The following is a 6,589-nucleotide window of genomic DNA, read 5'->3' as shown; positions in this document are numbered from 1 at the left end:
GGATTGTCCTTGCATGTGCACAACAATTTTGCCATGTTACCTGCCTTATTCTACCCGTGCGCACGCCAAACAACAGCCTACTTTTTGGCGATTTTGCTATTTTAGTCACGTGCTGCAGCTCTGCGCCCGGGAGTCCCGTGCAGTTTTCCTGCTAACACAGCATAACCTACCCATTGGTGTGTAGCATGCGACAGCCATTTGATTTTGCTGACGAAAGAACAGGGTGTTTTAAACAAATGAAAGTCAGCGGGGAAATCAGTGGCCCGTCCCAAACTTTTTTCCGCTAGTATAGTTGCTAAACAATGTATATGACACTGAGTCATTAATTACTAATGCTCGCTTAAAACACTTCGCCTGAACGAACCGGTTTTCACCTGTTGGACTGCAATTCGCTTTCGTACTTTGTCGGGTTTAGAGAAAGGGAGAATGTACGTTCTGGCTCACCGATTCCGACAGACCCTAAATATTAACGCAAAATAGGCTTCTGGACTAAACTTTTACTAAAATGAAACATGCGACAAAATCAGAAAAATACTGCATAAATCCATACAAAAAAAATACAGTAAAGTAAGGTTGTTTTGAACCAATGCCGGGTCTGTCGGAATCAGTAACCCAGAACGTACATTCCCCCTTTCTCTCATACAACCACGGAAATTACAAGCCGTTGCAGGTGTTCAAGCTAAATAATCGTCTCGTATCGAAAACAAAAGCAGACGACAAATTTAGTCAGTTGGAGTTGTCTCCCGTACTCCTGTAGCATGCACTATTCAGTTTAGATCAGCGCTGCATCTCAGACTCTGTGGCTGCACCAGACGGTTCGGGAATTCCCAACAAAAGAAAAGATCATACGGCACTGACAACTTCAGTGTCAGCTGAACACGAGAGCGTTCGGTCTTTTAGAAGATTTGTATCTTGAAATGAAAATTAACGAATATCGCGCTGTCTGAAGGAATGGAGTACATATCGGACAATGACCACGCTCAGGCTAAAACGATAGGACATCTGACCGACATGCGACAATGTGAATCGGACATTTGGGGATTTTCATCGTTATATGTCCGACGCCTAACGACATCCCTGCCTACATTATTCTGATTGATCACAACCAAACCTACTATTATTGGACACATCCAAATGCAAGCGTCTGTTCTTGAAAATTTCCCACTGATCTAAAAATAAAACCAGTGCAATTTCCTCTGTCGCGCTTTGCCACAGAAACTCACGGTTTGGCCTGTATTTCTGATTTGTGCGCAAAAGCTTTCTTTCTTTTTTCTTTTTTTTTAACATAACAATGTTTAATGTCACTGTATGTTTAAAAGACCATGGTCATATTTGTAAAAAAAATGTTAAATTAGAAAATAAATAAGACTTTGGTATATGATTTTTCCTACACCTGTGCTGAAAATAAGACATAAAAATGTTTGGTATATAAGTCGCTCAAATACAACAAGGAATGAATGGCTCGATTTGAGTTTGTTGCAGTTGACCCTGCCCAATACGATCTATGATGTTTTTTGGTAACAATTTTGCCGTCTCCCCTAGGGTGACGTATTTCACAACTTCCTGTGTTACACAAACTCAGTGATGACCAATTTTGCCTGCACCAGAAACAAGCCAGCTCCGAAATTCTCAAGAATTCTAGGATTCTAAAAATAGTACCGTTCACGCGTGAACGGTAGGTCTTGCTGGTAAACCGCTGGTCTTGCTGTTTCAACGCTTCGCTTCACTGCGCTTCAATATTTAGGCTGCCTTTTCAGGCGGCCACCGAGTGCACTTTATGCAAATGACTTGTGTAATATTGTTCCACCACGATTGGTTCTGGTGTATCACGTGGTTCATGAATATTAAAACTTGTTTATTGAATCAAGCTTTGAAAAGTGTACTTGGTGGCTGCTTTGAAACTCAACAAAGCCTACTCCCCTTTCACAAACACTTCCCCGTCATAGCGGGTTTTCCCGATTGACAAAAATTCTTATTACACACTCAGACTATTTGTTCTCCAGTGCCCAATTGCATAAGAATATTCTGGTGATGAATAAACGCGCTTTGTGTCATTAGCATCTAAAGATTTCTTGTTTACAATAGTTGTGTTGATCTGATGAAGCGCGGAACTGATCTTAGGGTTGTCATGGTGAAACACTCGCTTCTGAAACAGTGCTTCCTTGTAGTTATCATGCGATATGCTCGACTTTACAACCTGTTTGCTTACACCCTTTGCTTTTTTAACCACCCCTTTCTCACTTGCAACACTGTACATCTTTGCACGCAATCCAACATACTCCTTAATTATCTTCCCATTCATTTCATCTTTCATCTTTCCAATAACCTTCTTGTTAACATTTGAGTGCAATGGTGATTCTTTAGGGTAGTCGCAAGTGTCATAAAAAGAATCTTTTCCTTTTACTGCAGGACTTTCAGCTTCTAGATCTTTGTAAATGTCATCCGCTGGAATGTCAAGTAAGAATGAATCTGTGTCTGTGTAAAGTACTCTCGATTTGGGATATCTTGGTTTCAAATAATCATACAAAAACTCAAGCATCAACAGTTTTGACAACTCTAGCACAGTAAAGCCTATGAATACTGGTTTGTCAAGCTTGACTACAAGTTTTTTCATTAAGATACCATACAGCTGTTCATGAAAGTATTTAAAGTCTTGATACTGTGGTTTGGATGTCAGCTTGATGGCCTCATTTTCTCTTGTAACAAGTCTAACATCCTTTCTCTTGTGTGGGTTTTCCATTGTCTTACCAAAGCAACTGTTGTTCATCAGTTTAAAAAAGTCTTTCTCTGATGCATCAGCGGCTTTGGTTCTCAGTTCTGTGTTTTTCATGATGTAAGGTTTCATAAACTGTTCTTGATCAAATAAAATTATACGATGAACAGCCTTCAAAATTAATCCATGTCTAATGTAAAACTGTAACAGTCTGTAGTGACACACATACTTCTTTTTGTGAAACAGATTGGGCACCAGCTTTGGAGGTTCTCTTGGGTTTACTTTTAACCTCTCAGCCGCTAAAGGATAATCATTATGTAGATCATGAAGTGATAGTGGATAGTCTAAGTCAACTTCTAGTATCCATCCCTTTCGACTGTCTGGGCCTGCTTTTAATATTGTCATCACAACACATTGTGAAAATGGCCCTGAATAGATCTTAAAGTTCCGAAGTGGAAGCGTCTGACACATTGCCCAACCATACAAATTGTTTGCATCTAGATACATGATGTAATTAGAAGGTTTCATAGGATCAAAGTCGTCCAAGTATTTGTTGTTGGCTTTGCAGTAATTGTGTGAAGCCATACTGATTCCTCCACGTAGTCCATTTTCAATCATCTGAAGTGTAGGTAGATCTGATAGCAAGTCAATCTTTACTCCTGTAAATCTAAGAAATGCATCCCAGCTCATGCCTGGTGCAGATATGTAATGTGAAGGATCTAGATTGTAGTGCTTCATACATGTTCTTCTGTAATTCTCAAATATATCTGCAAGTAAACAAACATCAGCCAACAAATATTGATCATGATAATCACCCATTGTATTACATCCTAATTTATTCCATGCAGTCTTAGCGTGTTCATAGTCTTCGTCACTTATACCTTTACCCTTCAGCCGTGAGAAGTAAGCATCCTTTGGTGGTAACTCATCTTCATCAAACCTCTCCCACGAATCCATGTATTCATATGGATAGACTCCCTTTCTAACTAAGTCACTGTCAAAGTACTTACATGTGATTGGGAAAGCAGTTAGTGATGAAGATAAAGACTCAAGTGTTCCCATCAGATGTTGAGCAGAATCGTAGAAGTGTAAACTATTCAGAGTAAAGGCCATGTACTTTTCTGAAGACTGCGCAATGCATCTTGCTTTGTATTCATCAGTTACTGCCTGCATGATCAGATGTGAATCATAACCGCGCAAGTTATGGAAGAAGATTGGAAGCTTCCAAGTCTTAGGATCAAACTTTAATTGTAGATTACATTTGCTGTGTGCTGCTCCTCGGAACTGCCCACTTACATGATCATGATCTCTTACTATTGGATTGTCTGTGTTTGGTGTTAGACTTTGTTCGCATATCCAACACTGTGTGGTAGAGTTAAACTGTTCTTGGTCTTCAGGTTTCATAACAATGTCTGAAAGATTCAGTTGTTTGGAGCAGTCATTTCGCACTTGGTTCATTTGCTGTAAGAAGTTCTTTGCTGCATTAGGTCCTCTGTACAATTGCGGTTTAGAATGTTTACCATCTGAACTAACAACAATAAATGCATATGAACAGACTTGATGATTACTTAGAGTTACTGTTTTAGGTAGGTCTTTTGGTAAAGGTCCTTCATATGGCACAATGATAGATTCAAAGTCAGCATAAACAACATAAGGACTTTTCTGTAGTTTGCATACATTCTTAAAATACACTTTGCTGTCTGGCGGTGGTGTTGTTAACTTCACAACCGCATCATCAACGCTCTTACAATGTTGCTTGTGTATAAGTGCTGCATGAATTGATGGAATACGCAAGAGACATCGCCTACAAAAGTCTTGTTTACTATTGTGATTGCTTGTGCTCGCCATCAGTCTACTCATTGTACGAATCAAAGTGTAATGATATTTTACACCATCAGTCATTAGTAACATGTCAACATGGTTAGTATCACAATCACCAATCGTTGGTGAGTTCTTTGATATTCTGACTGGTTTCAGTTCATCTTCCTCATCCCACGTGTAAACATTTACGGTGATGGGTTTGTTTTGCTGTTCAAATTTGTCAATGCTTGTAATGCTGACAGGAAATTCAATACCAGTAAAGTTTAGTTTATTTCTGTATGCATGATAGTTAGACACTCTTTCTGCATTTTTCTTTACACTGTACAGTCTTGCCAGAACACACCACATAAAACATTTGTCATCATCATTCTTTATGTTCAGCACAGCACGTTTTTTGACAAGAGCAGGAGGTAAAGGTATGTAACTTCTACCTCTGATGGGGGCAAATTTACTTAGCTTCAATTCTATTTTTAGAATTTCACCTTCTGACCATCCGGATCCTTTCATCTTTGCATCCTCTGCAGCTTGCTCAAACCGTTTCATCATTTCATCTGCCCAGTTTCCATTCAATTCTGCCATAGAATTAAGTGCTAGTTGTCTGGTTGAAACATGAACTTCTAGCACCTCATCACTGACTGTTTTGTATTTTATTAAACTGACTATCTGCACTTTTACTGGAGGTTCAATCAACAAATTGTTTGGAATTTGTTCAATAGCGTCTTGCACACTGGACTGCACATTTTGAGGATCCGTTACTTGTAATTCAACGGTGTCAAATACTGTCGATAAAGATTCTAATACAGAGTCTTCCATCGCTGTGAGTTTGATTTTATAACTCAAAATAAAAATATAAATTAAAAAAAAATGAAGTTGCTTAGAATTCTTTCTCAGAGCTTCCATTTTTGTTAACACTATAAAATCTGAAATAAAAAATCATTTAACATTTGTACCACGTGGAACTAATTGTAATTCCTCTTTTACAAAGGCTCTTTGCGGTGCTGGTTCTCTCAAGTAATATATAGGTGGATTTGTCTCTACTACTCTCTTGATTTCATGAATGTCAATACTCCAGATTGGATCCGTTGCACGCTTCCTGCTGTCACCCTCAGCTTCACCGGGTGCATATAAATATCTGACTTTCTGATTGAAAGGTAGTAATGCCACTGGTGTTGTTGACTTTGGAGCAACAGGTATTGTTTTCTGTTTGATTGCATCAACTGGTCTTAACCCTGTAGCTTTAAATACCTCCAGATTCATTGCTCTAAGTACTGATGGTAATCTTTTGACCCATTCAGTGTTACGCAATTTACTTTCTGTGTCCAAAAATTCCTGATGGTACTGATATGAAAACAGTTTTTCTGCCAACTGTTTGTTAAAGCTCTCAACAATAGCCTGTGACCTGTGGTTTCCTGGAATACCTCTCTTCACTGTAACATGATGTTTTAACAGAAGCTGGTTGACAGCTCCTTTAAACTCCTTACCATCATCGCACTGAATCATTCTGGGATACTTTAGTGGTCCACGTCTGTAAATTTCTTGCAGGGCAACAGCTGTAGCTATAGCACTTTTCTCTGTCAACGGTTCAGCATCTTTGTATCTTGTTGCAACATCAACTACAGTCAGTGCATACTTATATTTCTTCCTTCTGACTGTGTCATGCGGTAAATACAGCAGGTCTATTTGATGAGTGTCATTCGGTTTAATGTTAACAAAGTGTGGTCGTGTAATTTTTCTTGGTGCAGGTAAATAGATCTGCCAAACTGCCTGCTTTGACAACCATTTCTTTGCTATATCTTGAGAAACACCTGCTGCGTCACTGAGCTTGTCAATAGCAGTTTTTCCTTTCCAGTATCCTTTTGGGGAATAATATATTTTAGATAACAAAGCATCACTCATGGTTTTTTAAATGACAGAATATTAAGATTTGACAGCACGCGCAATAAAGTAAACAACAGCCATACCAATAACAATGAAAACAATCTCGCCCACCTTCTGCTCTTCTGAAGGCTGATAAAAGTCACCCAGTTTTGGAGGAGCACTTGTCTTCATTTTCTT

This window comes from Littorina saxatilis, linkage group LG14 (genome assembly GCF_037325665.1).
Source record: "Littorina saxatilis isolate snail1 linkage group LG14, US_GU_Lsax_2.0, whole genome shotgun sequence".
NCBI lineage: Eukaryota > Metazoa > Mollusca > Gastropoda > Littorinimorpha > Littorinidae > Littorina > Littorina saxatilis.
The sequence above is the reverse complement of the archived record's forward strand: the minus strand, read 5'-3'. Positions refer to the sequence as shown.